Below are 15768 nucleotides of genomic sequence, written 5' to 3'. Positions count from 1 at the left end.
ACACCCCTGGACAGTGGGGGTCCTGGTGGGCAAGGCTGTCTCTAGCTTGGCCCTGGTTCTCAGGAATGGCTCAGAACAGCGTCCTCTTGGGAGAGGATGGCCAGTAAGTGTCTGTTATCAACCTGAATGAAAGATTCTTGTGTTTCAAGGACAGAGGAAAGTGCCAGAGGTAACACGGTGTGTAAGGAAGGACCTGCTATCACTCCCATCCTGAGCTCAATGTTACCAATAACGATAATAACCCCAAAGATATAGGAGAGGAGGCCTCAGAGGACATAGATTCCAAAGAGCAGAAGAATGAACGACTGCGTGACTACAGAGAGAAGCATGCAAACACGGGGCTCACAGCAATCGGACGCGTTCCTTTGTAAACCTGAAGTTCGAAACGATGCAAAGGCAAAGATGTGCTGAGAGGTCACTAGCTTCACGGACCCACCAGGCCACTCATTCCTGGGAAGTTTTGCAGGCACGCCAGCGTTTTGCGGATGAGGGAAGAGGCTGGCCTCTGCAATTGAGCGAGCCCAGTGAGCAATGGCTGTGCCGCGACAGGCAGACACGTGCGTGGACACAGGAGCGCATCCTCTGGGGATGCTGCCCTGTGGCTCTGAGTCTGCGTGGCTGGGAGAAGCCTGTGGTCTCGGACGCAGAGATTTCCAGCCAGGTATGACCCAGCCATGTGGTGGGCATGGGGAATCCACCCCACTCACAGACCAGTGAAAGGAGCTTTTAACTAAAATCATCGAGGGCTTTTTAAAAAGAAAAAGGGAAAAAATTCAAACACACGTTAAAGTCATATATGGCTTTGTAACTAAGAGGGAGACACAAATTAATTCTCTCAACTGTGGGAGGTCCTTCAAGTCCACGGTGCAGATGAGGAAAAAAAGGAAAGTCAGAGAACAATGTAAGGAAAGAGGGGATCCAGCTGCTCTTCGAAAAGCAAAGCACGCTGTTACATACACAGTGCAAAAAAAGCAAAGAGAGAGACTCGGGTATTTTATGCCAATGTTTGCCACAGCATTACATGACAGCCAAAAGTGGAACGGTTCCAGTGTCCACCAATAGGTGACCACAGAAGCCAAACATGGTCTGTGCACTCGTGGAACATTACTCGGCCTTGAAAAGGAAGGGGGAGCTGACATGTGTGCCACATGGGTGAGCCCCGGAAACAGGGAGTGCAGGCATGAAGGACATACACTCAACGATCCCATTTATGGACCATGTTCATCACGGGCAGATCCACAAAGTCTGAATGATCTGCAGTCCCTCAGGGCTGGGGGAGCCCTTTGGGGCAAAGAAGTTTTGGATATCCCCAGCGGCGATGGTTGGATGACACTGTGACTGTGAGGTCAATGAGCTGTAACCTCAGAGAGGGCAAATTTTATGTTACATATTTTCTCATGATAAAAAGTTAAAGAAATGAACGTGCAAGGAAAGAGAGGAAGTAGGGAGAAAAGTCTATTATAAGGTGTAGATGGGAAAAGAGGGAAAGAGAAAAAGAGAAAGCAGGAAAAGTCCCAGATAAAAGAAGATCAAGAAAGAAAGATCAAGAGTGAAATGAGGGGGAATCCTGGGGTGGCTCAGCGGTTTAGCGCCTGCCTTTGGCCCAGGGTGTGATCCTGGAGACCTGAGATCGAGTCCCCCATCAGGCTCCTGGCATGGAGCCTGCTTTTCCCTCTGCCTGTGTCTCTGCCTGCCCCCACCCCGCCGTCTTTCATGAATGAATAAATGAAAAAAAATCTAAAAAAAAAAAAAAAAAGTGAAATGAAAAGAATGAGGGACAATGGGAGGACAGCTGGAAAGGAAGGATGGAGTCCAAGGAAATGGTGAAGGGAGCACCTGCCCCTCACCTGTGGAGCAACGTTGCCTGGATGGAGCCCCTCCCAGCCCTGGTTCCCCCCTCCCCCCTGTCCCCGAAGCATCTCTGTTGCAGCCCCTTGGTCCCACCCTGCGTGGCCCCGGCATCCCGGGAGCTCCGAGTCTCCCCGAGGGCACACTTCCTCCCACGGAGACCACCTGCAAATGCCCTGCAGTGGTGAGCGCCTTTCTTTCTTTTTTTTTTTTAAAGATTTATTTTTATTTATTTATTTATGATAGACATAGAGAGAGAGAGAGGCAGAGACACAGGCAGAGGGAGAGGGAGAAGCAGGCTCCATGCAGGGAGCCTGATGCGGGACTCGATCCTGGGACTCCAGGATCGTGCCCTGGGCCAAAGGCAGGCTGCGAAACTGCTGAGCCACCCAGGGATCCCGGTGAGTGCCTTTCTTGACGCAGACCTTGAGTGCTCATGGGATGTTCCATCACGTTCACACAATGTACTCGCTTGACCTCAAGGGTGTGGAGAGGGGGGTTTGGAACACTTTGGGGTTTGGAAAAAAAGTTACACCAAGAACTGGATTTGGCCTATAAATTAAACGGCTTCAAATCACATTTAGAATTCTTCAAGCGAAGGAACTTGGGACAAAGAATCCTCTTGGGTAAACTACTCTGATCTGCTGTGGTCAGAAGGTAACAAGTTACTGACGCCAGCAACATATTCACCTTCAAGTGTTCAAAAGGTGAGCAGACCAAGGCCACCATTTTGGAGGAGACGGTGGCCGGGGGCTGGCGTCGTCTCGTCCCTTCCATGAGTGCTCACGGTGGGGGCGTTTCTATGCTGCTCAAGGCCGAACAGCCAACCCATGTCTAGGTCCCTCCGCAGCCCCCACTGGCAGCATCAGGAGGCGGCGGCCCACACCTGTCCTCAGCACGCCCCGAGAGCCAATGACGACACAGGTTACGCTCACTGTTACGAGCTGTTGGAGAAAATGGTCCCAAAGCATCAACCACCACCTGAATCCTTCCCTTCCTCCTTGTGTTGGAACTTTGAGAGACTGAGCTCCCAACAGTGTGGGCAACCAATATTGGTGGGGGTGGGGGGTGGAATTCAAGAAAATAGTTGGTCTTGAATTGTTTACATCAATTGGCCCGTTAGGAGTAAATTACCTGTTAATTACAAGAGCTACTCTGCACTCACAGGCCAAACTCTCTGACTTTATTGACTCTTCCTCTTTAATTGTGAACATTAGACTCACTTGTTCAGTGAAGATTACCAGGCTGAAGAGTCCTCCTACTTCATGCTACACTCTTCTAAAATTATGGCCTTTAAAATGTGCATTATTTGCTGGGGATTTGATATTTTCCAGTTGTTGCAAAAATATATTTTGTCAACCTGTTGACATGTAGCCATGGGTAAGAAGACATAAGTCTTCAGCAGCTTGAATAGTAACTTATCAAAATCGAGGAATGTCCTTTTCACAGCCTATTATAAGATCCTTTAATTTATATGAATTTAGGCCTTAGGAAAAGTCCTAGATAAGCCACAGTTTGGAGTGGGGATGTGAATAAGAGGCACAGGTCCCCATGGGGGTTGAGAGGCTACACACAGGGCCTGCTATTCTGGCTGTAAATGATGGTCAACTTTTCTGTTTTGTGTTTTTCTCTTTTAAAGAATCACCACTGGGACGCCTGGGTGGCTCTGCCTTCGGCTCAGGTCGTGATCCCGGGGTCCTGGGATCGAGCCCTGCATTGGGTTCCCTGCAGGGAGCCTGCTTCTCCCTCCACCTCTCTCTGTCTCTCTCAAGAATAAATAAATAAAATCTATAAATAAGTAAATAATCACCACTAAATCTGCATGGATAGAAAATAAAATATTTTCTAAAATATTTTAGAAATAAAATATTTCTAAAAATTGAGAAAGGAAAAAAAATCCCTCTGTGTGCACACGTGCACAGAACAGGGAGTGAGGGATTCTGTTAAGCTCTCCTAGGGCTGTTTGGTAACCTTGCCTACAGAGAATCACGGCTTCTGCAGAGAGCCACTGAAGAGGAAAATTATTCCCACCTGCAGAAAGCAAGAACGCTCTAAATGAAAACCAAGTAAGAGAACAAAGCTACCTATTTACTCAATTAAGAAGAGTCAAGTCAGGTTTACTGAGGCACCCCGTGGCTAAATGCCACAGTTCACATCTCCGGTGTCAGTCACCTCCACGGCTAGAGGTGGACTCGAGACAGATTTCTAGAAACTTCTCCTAAATCCCTCCTCCTCCCCCAGCTTTGGCATGTCCAACTCTGAGGTCCGTCCTGCATATTAACATGCACAGGACACGTTCAAAAGATATTTCCTGTCTGATGATTCCGAGACCATCTACACATCCAGAACCTGGATTCAGAGGCTGACACAAGGAAGCCAAAATCCTGGCTCATAACCGTGTTCTCTTATGCACATTACCATTTTCTTAACTGGGTTAGCTTCAGAACGGACAGTATCGAGTGATCATTCTGGTAGGAAAAAAAAAATCCCATCCTTTCAAGTATCCCTAGGCTCTGAGATCAGTAAAGGCAAGTACACAACTACAGAAGCCACGAGCTAACAGCCCTCTCGGGCTTCGGGTGGCAGAGCGTGCCCAGCTGGGCCTCGGTGCCACGCGCGCCACAGTTACCTGCGCCGAGCCAGCCAATTGCACGACGAATTGGCCACCTAGTCCCCTGCAGACGACGATCTCTCTGGGTAATTAATGCCTCCTGGCCAAGGCGGAAGCTAAGTGATGGAGACCCTCCTCGAAGCCTGGAGCCTCCCCCGGAACCCACCTGGGACCCCGCACGCGGTGGCCACGCACTCCAACTGCCCTCCACGCGTGCGCGATGTGGGTGCGCGGCGGCAGGGGACGGGGGCCGTCTTAAACATCATCAAACGTCGTTACCATTAAGCGGGAATTAGACAGAGACAAGGGAAGCCGAAGGATCGACTGGGAGTTCAGGTGCTCTAAATGGCTAATACGTCCATTTTTCACCTGAAGCCCTCTCCAAATGCAGTTTTGCTATTAAGCAAAACCCAAAGAAAGGTAATCAATTCTAACTAAAAAGCACTTATCCTGGGATGATGGTGTGCAAGGCACTTCAAACCCCTGGCTGCCTGCCAGAACCCAGACAACAGCCATCAATGTTTCTGACTATCCGAGAGCACAGGGGCCATGCATAATTGACTAGAAGATGGGCTAAAACTGTGCCCAATCAGTGTGTGATCAAAAACGCGTGGAATATTCAGCACCACTTGATTACATGGAGGCTTGTCCTTTCTCTCTCCTCATGAAATCTCTTCAAGGTCCAGAGTACTGTAATAAGATCATTACTGTCAAGCGCTACGAATCGCAGGCAATGAGTCTTGGGATAGGAAGTCATACTTCACAAGCTCCCCTGGTCTCTCTCTCTCTCTCTCTCTCTCTTTTTTTTTTTTTTTTTGTATTTTACTGCATGCAGAGGCAGCAAGGCGACAAGGTGGCAGATAATGATCACATCACTGTGTGGCAACTAGAAAGGCACTTTTAAAGAAAAAGCAGAGAGAAATCAGCTTAAGAGAAACTAAAACATTTTCCCTTTGCTTTTTTCCCCTTAAAAAAAATTAAATAGAATTAAACTGTGTGCAGTTGTCGCTCTTCATGAACTCTGATATAATGTCATTGAATTTAACCATTTGAGAGATTTTCATATCGCAGCAGAGCCCATTACCCCACAGACAAATGGCCAATTTGCTCCATGTCCCGAGTACAAAAGAAGCCCTTGATAAGTTGTGTGTGCGTGAGTGGCGACGCCCGGGGTGGGGCTCGCGGCGCCTGCCCCTTTCATCGGTGAGGCCACCCCGGGCTTGGGGCCTGGCACCCACGGCACAGCTCAGACGGCCAGAGATGGACTTGAAAGCTGGAGGGCATTAGCGGAGATTACTAAGCAAGCAGTTTACCTGGAGCCACACCTGCTCGGGAGCCGCACTCACATGCTGCGAGGACACGGGGACACGGGAGCGCGCCACCATCAGACCTGGCGGACACTCGATTAATGCTGGAGTCCAGTGAGGCAGGGGTTCAAGCACATGCTGGGGGCCCCAGGGGCCTTCACCACCGCTTCCCTCCGCCCTCCATCTTCAGACTGCATCACTCCCCCGTCCCCCCTCCCAAAAGGGGATCATCCTCAGAGCGAACCTAAAACCACAGATTCGATGCATCGGAGTTAAACATCCCTCCCCAAGTTTTAAAAAGTTTCACGAGTGACATTGCCTTGTCACAAACAGGAGATGGCCCGTCCTCGAGTCCCACATGTCTCAGCTTCTGCAGAGTAGCTGACGTAGGGGGTCCCAAATTTCACTGGAACGTACCAGGGTCCATGTACACACTCGGGAGAAGAGTCTGCCAAGACGCTGTGCCAGCACAGGGGTCCTGAGGAACGATGCTGAGGCCACAGGTGGCAAAAGAATTGCTGCCTCTGAGGGTTTCTTTTTTTTTTTTTAAGGTTTATTTATTTTTTAGAGAGAGTGTGCACGTGATTTGGGGGAGAAGGAGAGGGGAGAGAGAAGAAGAAGACTCTCCATTGGGCTTGACCCCAGGACCCTGAGATCACGACCTGAGCCAAAACCAAGTGTCAGAGGCTAAACCCACTGTGCCCCCTGCTGCTCCCCCTCACCCGGGCTGCCCGCTGCCTCTGAGTTCTCCAAGGTCACGGTGGGAGTGGCAGGCCCGGCTCTGCCCAAGGCTCCTCCTTGCACCCCAGCCCCTAAAGTCCTTGCCGGTGGACAGCACAGGGCCCAAGCAGGAGTCTTAGAGTCCTGAGGCAGACCCCAAACTCCTATCACCTGCAGATCCGGGGCAATTGCTTCACGGAACTTGCCCTTCATCTGTGAGAATGGAGACAACACCGTGAACACCACCAGGTTCTTTGGAGGCTGCAATGAGTCATAGACACTGTACCATCCTGGCCTCCCTCCCTCCCACTTAATGACACGTCCTGGCAGGGGACCCAAGGCCCTGAGAGGGAGGTGTCAAGAGAAGGTAGACCTGTCTGTAGACCTGTCTCCAACCCGAGTGCCTGAGGCCATGAACTGTCGTCTTCCTTCACTGGCACAGGAGGGCACATCCACACCCACAGGTACGAACAGAAAGTCACAGGTTGTACAGGCTGGATGTTCGTGTCCTTCTAAAATTCTTCCGCTGAGGCCTGAGGTGTTCGGAAACAGAGACTGTGGGAGGTGACCAGGCTTTGTGTGGAAAGGGTGGGGCCCTGGTGATGCACTCAGTGGCCTTAGAAGAGGAAGAGCAAGCACATGCGTCATGGAAAGGGCCCGAGGACACCTGGGAATCGGGTCCTCACCGAGAACCAGCGGGGCCTCCCTTGCAGCCTCCACAACCATGAGGCGTGAAGTCCCCTCGACACTGAGTGGGAGGCAAGGCGCGGCGTCCTCAACTAGAACGTGTGACATGGAAACAGCCAGGTGCCCTCAAGTCCCGAGGTGCCCTAGATGGAGCGGCTGATGAAGAACGCACCAGCGTCTGAGGCCCCCAAGAGATTCGTCACATCATTCCATCTTTCTTCTGAACATTACAGTTTGCCTCCTGTACTTTTTGTGACAAAATACATGTAGCAAAGTAAGAGTATGAAAAGCGCCCAGGCAATGGGAATGGCCAGGAGCGCAGCGGCTGAACAGCACCGGCCCTGCCCCTGCGGGCTCTGGGGACCACAGTCAAGCAAAGCGCATCACAGCCGGCTCTCGATTTTGTCAGAGAGTGAAGTGATAACCAAAGGTCCTGAAGCTCTAGGGGCCCGAGAACACCAAGGAAAGGACTTTGAGGCATTATCTTCTGGTGACTCAGTGTCCCCAGCTGGGCAGCATTCTAATCCCAGGGTGCCCAGAAGGAAATGTGCCATCTTGCGATCTGTCAGCGGGGCACTGGAGGCTGTGGGCAGCTGGCGCACCTCCAAGCTGAGGGAGAGGAAGGGGTGCTGAGGTCCATCCCAACCTGTACTTTGGGACAGGAACCTTGAGAGGAGTTTGCACCTGTCATAGGGGAGTCCATGCTCGTGGATGGCAGGAGACTGAAGAGGGCGACTTGTGGCCCATCCTATGGGGAGTGTCCCCGGGAGCCCCAAGGTGCCTTATAACAAGACGTATCACCGTTCACTTTGTGTATTCCCCCTCCTTTTCTGGAGCAGCAGAGATTTCTTCTCTATGTAACGGGACATGAATGAACGGCTCGCTGCCTCTGCAGAACCTCCCTCAGGGACCTCAAGGTGCCAGGTGCCTTGGGTTCCCTGCACAGGCTGCTCGGCAGCTGCGGCCTGGTGGCGGATGCACGTGCTCACCTGACAGTGGGCTTCCTGAAGGCAGGGGCCACCTCAGTCACTCTCCTATCTGGCGCCAGGCAGAGCTCTTGCCATGCACCAGGTGATCAATGCACTTCCAGGGAACTAAATCTCACTCTTTAGTTTGTGTGTACTTGGGGGAAAAAAAAAAAAAAAAAGGAAAAATCCTTCTCTTGTTTTTGGCTCATCATGATGGGGCTTCTCTGTTCTGACTCTTCCTGCTGCGGTCGACTCATCTTTGTTTATTTCTGACCCGTCGACTTCCACAAAGGAGCTGTGTGCGCCTCCAGCTCGTGCGTGTCGGGAGGACTGCACCCTGCAGGATGGCTTTTGAGTCCACTGTGCCCCATCTATAATGTCAATGTCTAGAGTAAACCCAGAGCTACTCAAATCCAGCCAGTCTGTTCTCGTGGGAGCTGGGGTTGCAACCTGAGCAACTCTCTTTGGAAAAAATGATCCGGTTTGTGGGGTGTAGTGAGTCCCTCTGAAAACGTGGCGCCCCCTCTAACTCCTGGCTCCAGGGCGAGGAAACCCGGCCACCCCGGCTTCTGCATCGGAGTTACCATACTTCAGGAATATCTTCCAGGAAGAAGTTCCAAGTCTTGGTTTTTCATATTGATTCGGATGGACTGCTCGACTCAACGAGTCAGACGCACTAACTAGTTTAATAATGAGGAAGCTCGATTATGAAGTCTTTATTGTTATAAAAAAATGCTGGTGATTGTGGAGTTTTTGTGGAGTCAATTATGGAGGTTTCTCACTCCTTGTGTTTTGACTCAAGGCAGCTGCCAAAATTAGAACGAGGGCGGGAACTGCTGGAATGTTCTTGAAGATTACAAGCAGGGAATCCAAGGTGATGTGTGCTAGTAATGCCAGCACAGGTTTTGTGAACCTTCTCCTCTCCCCCTCCAGACACCTCTGATTAATTCAAAATTAAGTGAGAAAACCCCACGGACAGGAAACAAACGGTGAAGGCAATTCCTTGGCCCTGACCTCAGGCTGGTGACATGCACCATCACGGGCACCACGGAGTGACTGGTGTGCCGGCTGTGGCCAAGGAGAGAGGAAGGATGAGAACATTTTGGAGATAAAGACACTTCCATGACAGAAGAAACACCCCCCCCCCAATGTCATGTGCCAAATCCCCAAATTACCCAGCGGTGCCCTCAAACTGCATGACGGCCAACACAACCCAACAGTCACAGATGAATGCAGCTTCAATGCCCCTGGGTCTTGCCTTCTTCTAACCCTAGGTGTGCAGGAACAAGACTGGACGATGCTCGTGTATGGTTATTTCTTCCCCAGAGGGCCCCTGAAACCTCAACTGATAAGTAAAATGTTTTTCTCTTGAGGTAAAAGGCTACCTAGCTCATCAGGTACAGCTACACCTGTTTTCGTAGAAGCTAAATGAAAGCAAAGACAAAACTCCATTTGGCGCCAAATTCAGTCAATACCGCTGGCATTTTAAGTTGCAAACAGAAGACATTTAATGAAAACGTGATGCTTTCTGCAGCGTCTTATTACGTACGGTGACCACACAGACTCAATCCGCAGAACGTAAGGCGGAGAGGTTCAGCACGCCAGCTTCCCGACTCCCATGACTCGACGCTATCCTGTCCTGCTCCGGAACTACGCACGCACACCTCTTTTTAAACGTGGGTTTCAAAGGTAGGTAGTCTCTTGTGTGTGTCTTATCTCCAAGTTGAGGCTCGAAGGGCCTTTGGTGGGCAGAGAGGAGCCGAGTCTTACTTTTCGTGGCTCCCACGGAGCCGAACACGTAACGCTTCCTCTGTGCTGGCTGCTCGATACTTGATGAGAGAATAAAATGACTCGCCAGGTTCTTCAGTGCAAGAGGGAAGGGCAAAACCCCATCTGGGCCGACCTCTGCGTCACAGACTTCATGAAATTTGTCAACAGGCTCAGGCCTGGCCTCTGATTGCTTAGTGAGTGCAGCCAGGATGGGCCGTTCGTTCGTTCTTTTATCCAAACGGAGAGAGGCCGTTTGTGACTTTTCCTCCACAAGATAGTATTTCGATATCATCCAGGATCAACCATATAGTGGGGTTCTATAAAGACCCAGAACGAACCAAGGGATGGAGATGAGAAGGAGAAAATTAATTCCCTTCTGAGACCTTTGGGACAAAGCACTGTGAACCCAAGGCAGGGAGGGAAAATACAACAGGATTTCTGTATAGCCTCTCATAGAATAAGATTGGGTAAATCCAGACTGGCTCCGCATTTTTAAAGAAAGATCTTTGCTACACAACTTCTAGATGTTAGGATCCATATAAAAGTCAGTATCTTTACGTAGAATCTGAGAAATATCAAGGAAGCTACTCTGTCTGCCCCACTCCTAGATTCAAAAGCCGCTCCACATACCTCAAAGACTTTCTTTTTGCCTGGTGGAAAGAGCTTGAGGCAGAGAATCAAGAGACTGTTCTGTCGCCTACCAGCAACCTGACCCTGGACAAGAAAGCCACTTAACCTCTCTCTACTTCCACCTTTTCACTGGGGAAACAGGGAAATTAACACTTGATGCAAACTTGCATGAATGTTATAGAACTAACGAGAACCACCAGATTTGGGACCACAGAAGGAGAACGCAGGGCTCTCTGCTTCATTGCTGCAACGGTAAGCTCACTACCGGACCCTGGGGAAGAAGACGCCCAGAGACTTATCGCGACGCAGAGAAAATGCCAAAGCACGGCAAGTCGTTAAAGATCCGTATAGTTCCCACTGCCCGGGGGTTTCTGGGCACGTGCCCTTCAACTTGGTTCTGGCGACAAATCCAGGGCCCTGACAGCTGGTGCCCTTCCAGAGCCAAACTCCACTGCAGCAGGTGCTGTGGCCACGGCAGGGGACAAGGTGCCTCCACCTCTTAGGAAGTTTTCCTTTTAATATCGGAACCGAAATCCCTCTCCTTGGAAGCTTCAACCCATGGGTCCCAAAGAAACCCACCTGGGCCCCCCAGGACAGGCGAGGGCTGTCCTTTCATCACGTGAACATGGTTCATGTGCCCCCATGCCCCGTCCTTCCCTACAGCTCTTGTAGGTACTTCAAAGATTGCCTCCGCAACATGGGCTTCAGTCCCCACGCTCGTGCTTCTTGCCCACATCTGAATTGACCTTCCTTGGTCTATAATCATCCTAGAGTACAGAGCCCAGATCTGAATATACATTTTCCTAAATGTAATTAATTCTGAGCAAATCAAATCCAATTTAAAATCAAGATCACCAATATTTTAACATCCAATGTTCTCAAGGGTCTATTAAATAGTACAAGTAGAACTGGGATATATGGATTTAAAACAAATGTAATGACCACTTGCACCTTTTTTTTTATGGCATGGCTAGAGGATGTTGGCTTCCATGAGGCTCGTTCTTCTCAAAGTTAAACTCGATGAGAAAGTGTCCTATTCCTGCTCAAAGTTAGCAGCCTCAGATACCAGCCCCGGGAGCAAAGAGGCATCCATCACCTTCCCGGGACACTGTGTTTTCAATGACATACGATGTCACTCTCACAAAGTCCGAGCTCACCACTCTAACTTGAGCCTCACACTTCTTTCACACCACAACCAGGGGGCTGGAGTATTTTTCATTTTTGACTCTTTTTTTCTAAAGATTCATTTATTTTAGAGAGAGAGAGAGAGAGAGAGAGAGAATCCTGAAGCCGACACCTCATTGCACACAGAGCCCCATGCGGGGCTCCATCCCATGACCTAAGCTGAAGTCGAGAGTGGGCCGCTTCGCTGACTGAGCCATCCAGGTGCCCCTAATTTCTGACTCTTTAAATGATACTAATAGTTACAGAAAAGCCCAGTGACTGGCCTGACCCTCCAAACATCTCCTGCGCTCACACATATACATGCGTAATCAAGTTAAGTTGGAACTCAAACTTTTTATAAAGATAAGGAATCATTTTATGTTTACATTTATACAGATCACAGTTTCTGTTCCTATAATTTATTAGATTGACTCCGTTCCTTTTAAGTTATAAACAGAAGCACATGGCCGTTCAACTTAGGTTCTAGTATCTTCGGCCACCGGGTGCAGAGTTTAATCATCGTTCTTCAGCACGAGGACCGCGACAGCTGACCGTGAACGCTGGTACAGCAGGGAACTGGCTGGACAGGATGTCCTTCCTTCCGTCAGGAGCACTGACAAGCTTCAGGTGGACGACAGCCACATTTCTGGCTTTTGAGGCAGCATTAGACCGAGGATATTCTACTTCTAGCTCGTACTTTCTGAACGAGCAGGTCACCAAGGTAAAAAAAAATCTGGCACCAGGATCGTTGGCTTGGCTGGGGAGTGGAACAGAGGTGCACAGAGGCACTCAGGAAGCTGGGGGCAGGCCCTCAGGAGACAACGGCCGATAGCACACACCCCTGCCCTCTCAAGAGCCTTCTGGTCTACTGCACTCATGCCAGGGTTGGGCACAGGCTTCCCCAGGGATTTCTAGGAGGCGCCATCAAAGGCATGAGCAGCACCTTGCTTCTTTCTGGGGCTTCCTCTGTACCTTCTGTCTCTGCCTTGGATATGGGCCCGTGTGGCTGGTGCCCTTTGGCTTCTGCTTGGGTTTAGTCAAAGAGGGGGCAGGTAGGAGATCAGAGGCAAGGAGGGAATGAAGTCAGGGCTGTCCTGCTGGTCCCTCTCTGGGCCACCATGGGCCAAGTATGTCCTTCAGCTAAAGGCCATAGCTCCTGACTGGAGGCCTTGCCCAGACCTGCTCTCTCTCCGGGTCCTGATAGCTGGCCCCTCCGCTGCCCGTTCCACTCCTGGGGCTCTGCACCACCCCTGTAGCTCTCTTCCCACACCTCTGCAGACGGCCCCATGGTAAACTCTCCTCAATGACCCAGCTTGAGGGGGCCATGTTCTCCCCTGGGGACCCTGACTGAAGCAGCGTTCAATGGAACTTTGTTTTTCTTATACTCTGAAGAGGTTTGAATCTAGTCATCTGTTCCAATGGCTTATGTCAAAAACTGTATCATTCAACTACTTTTCAAATGTCTCTAGAGAACTTTTTATATCTACAACTCCAAGTTTTCGCCATGAGGTCAGTCAGCAGAGAATACAGTGGAAGCAACCAGTCACAGTGCTTTACAGGAAAGAGAAATAGATATATTTTCTGATAATTAAAATTGAACAGTATCCTCTAAAAATAAAACCAATACAACTACCTGTAACTTCAAGAATGGATGTTTAGACAGTTTACGCCATTTACTTGAAGGAGCTAATAGCTGTCAAGACTATTGCAAAATATTGTGTATCATTGAATCTAAAATGACCTTAATTGTAGGTCGTTTCACGACTTCAGAGATGTTAAATAGTGAAAAAAAAATGCGTACCTTAGAAATAATGAAATATAGCATGTCTCGCAAAAAATGACTCATTTACTGTTTTGTATGTAACCTTTTCTAGGGTGAAATGATACATTTTCTTTTTACAGAGAACCTGTTGCCTTATTTCCTCCTGGAAAGATGTCAGGGCCATTGGTATCACAGACACAATAATCTGTTAACTAGGAATCGAGGGGCGGCTTCCCTTCTGATCACTGGTGTTGAATTTCTGAACACACGTCAACCATTACTCATCGTCCATGCTTGAGACGCTGTGCAGATTTCCAATTTGGGTGTTTCTATGGTGCCGGGGAAGTCTGTCTTTCTGTGTCACCGCTGCAGCAGTGAGGCCTTTTAATCAACGGGTCCATGGTTGTTTGTGCGTTAAGGATCTGTCTCAGTCCTTATACGCTATTGCTCAGAGCCCAGGATACGATCCCAGTAACTCAGAAAACAGGCTGGGAGCTTCTCAGGTGTCCTACAAGCTCACGGATACTCCTCAAACTTCCTTCAATTCACCACCGGCCGACTGGGACGCTGGTTTCAAGCAGCAGAGTCCAGTTAGACACGCAACCACTGATTGTTTATTAAGGCTCTATCTTACTAACGTAGTATTCTCGACGTCGGTAGGTGGGTAGGATGTAATTAAGAAGTGTCAAGGGATCCCTGGGTGGCGCAGCGGTTTCGCGCCTGTCTTTGGCCCAGGGCGTGATCCTGGAGACCCGGGATCGAATCCCACATCGGGCTCCCGGTGCATGGAGCCTGCTCCTCCCTCTGCCTGTGTCTCTGCCTCTCTCTCTCTCTCTGTGACTATCATAAAAAAAAAAAAAAAAAAGTGTCAAATACGTGTAGTGTACTTACAGGTGGACCAGAAAATCAGTTTCTATCAAGTGGTCCTTTTGAAAAAAGTCATCGGTGAGAAGCATGACATACCCAGTGAGATGTTCATCTGTGACTTGGACTGGAGGCCCTTCCCTACAGCAAATCGTACTCTCCCCCTGGGCACATGTGGCACATGTCACCCACCCAGGTGAGGGCCCAGGCTTCTTCCTGGTTTTATTCCAAACCTCCCATTAGGGTGGGGTGTGGCCACATGTACATGGCCAGGGCTGGGAGCTCTTTGTTAACGGGCTGTTTGAAAGAGTCTCCAAAACACTTGGCATCAGTAGCTGACTCCTTTCTACCGCGAAGGTCAGTAAAGTCTGGGTGGGTGCTCAGATCAGTGATCATTTATTTTTCATCACTGATGATACAACAGAATCATCCCCATTTATCGTAACAGGAGAAAATCGGTTTTTATTGGCCAAACTAGTTAGCAGGGAGCCTATGGGAGGCAATATGGTAAGAAATGTAAAGAAGGCGGCTTTCAGACTCTTCCCTGTTCCGCCACCGCGAGAGCCCCGGAGCCGCTGGACACCCTCAACCTCCAGAACCACGCTGCCCTCAACTCACAGAATCATGTAAGCAACAAACTCCGCGCACGCACCGTAAACAATGTTCCTTTCCTGCTAAAGTAGGCATTGTGGGCTTACGGGCTCGTGGCTGGAGACCAGGAGGGAATAAGCCACTTTCTGTAACGCTTCAAACCGTAGTTCTGAACTCAAGTAGAGGATTCAGGAAGAGCACGGCAGAAACAGAGAAAGAAAAAGGGTATAAGTTACAGAAGTATTTCTGGCGCGTGTGGAACACTTGTTGAAGACCGACTCTTTCCCTATTGATGGTGTCACAAATGACAATTCCTGTTAAATGATGATGCTACGAATTTTTTATTTTCCTTTGAAGTATCTCTTCAGCTTATTATAACTGCATTAATTTTGTCTCTTGTCACGTGTGTGTGCGCGCGCGCGTGCATGCATCTCCACTTTGCATCTGTGGAATAAAAAAGATAAATCCATCCGAAGGCGCCACTTCAGAAAGCTCCCATCAGGCCATGACTGAGAATAAAAACCAAGGGCTCAACAGGTCAAAGGAGAACCAAGATAAACCGTGACAAACCGAGACAACTGGAATATAAATAGAGCCCACGGAACAAAAAGAGCGGACGGACGCCCACAGAAGGAACGTGGATCAGGATGTGTTGCCGAGAGCCAGAGGTGGGGAAGCTGTCTTGTGAGAATCAAGGCCAGCCACTAGCAGGAAAGACGGCTAGGACGGGAGGGGCCCCCGTCGACCCCGGGTGCGGAGGCAGGGCAAGACCCAGAGGTGCTGTCACCCCAGGCGCGTCACAGAGAGACCACGTTACCTTCTATGGGACGGCGACTGCCAGAGGCA

General features: G+C 49.7%; 1 protein-coding gene across 20 annotated transcripts in view; it reads right to left on the bottom strand.

Moving 5' to 3' along the window:
* The window catches only part of AGAP1 (ArfGAP with GTPase domain, ankyrin repeat and PH domain 1), a 533006-nt gene that overhangs the window by 117823 nt on the left and 399415 nt on the right, over window positions 1-15768 (bottom strand). The gene's annotated exons all lie outside the window — the stretch shown is intronic.

This window comes from Canis lupus, chromosome 25 (genome assembly GCF_003254725.2).
Source record: "Canis lupus dingo isolate Sandy chromosome 25, ASM325472v2, whole genome shotgun sequence".
In the NCBI taxonomy this organism is placed as follows: domain Eukaryota; kingdom Metazoa; phylum Chordata; class Mammalia; order Carnivora; family Canidae; genus Canis; species Canis lupus.
The sequence above is the reverse complement of the archived record's forward strand: the minus strand, read 5'-3'. Positions and strand labels throughout refer to the sequence as shown.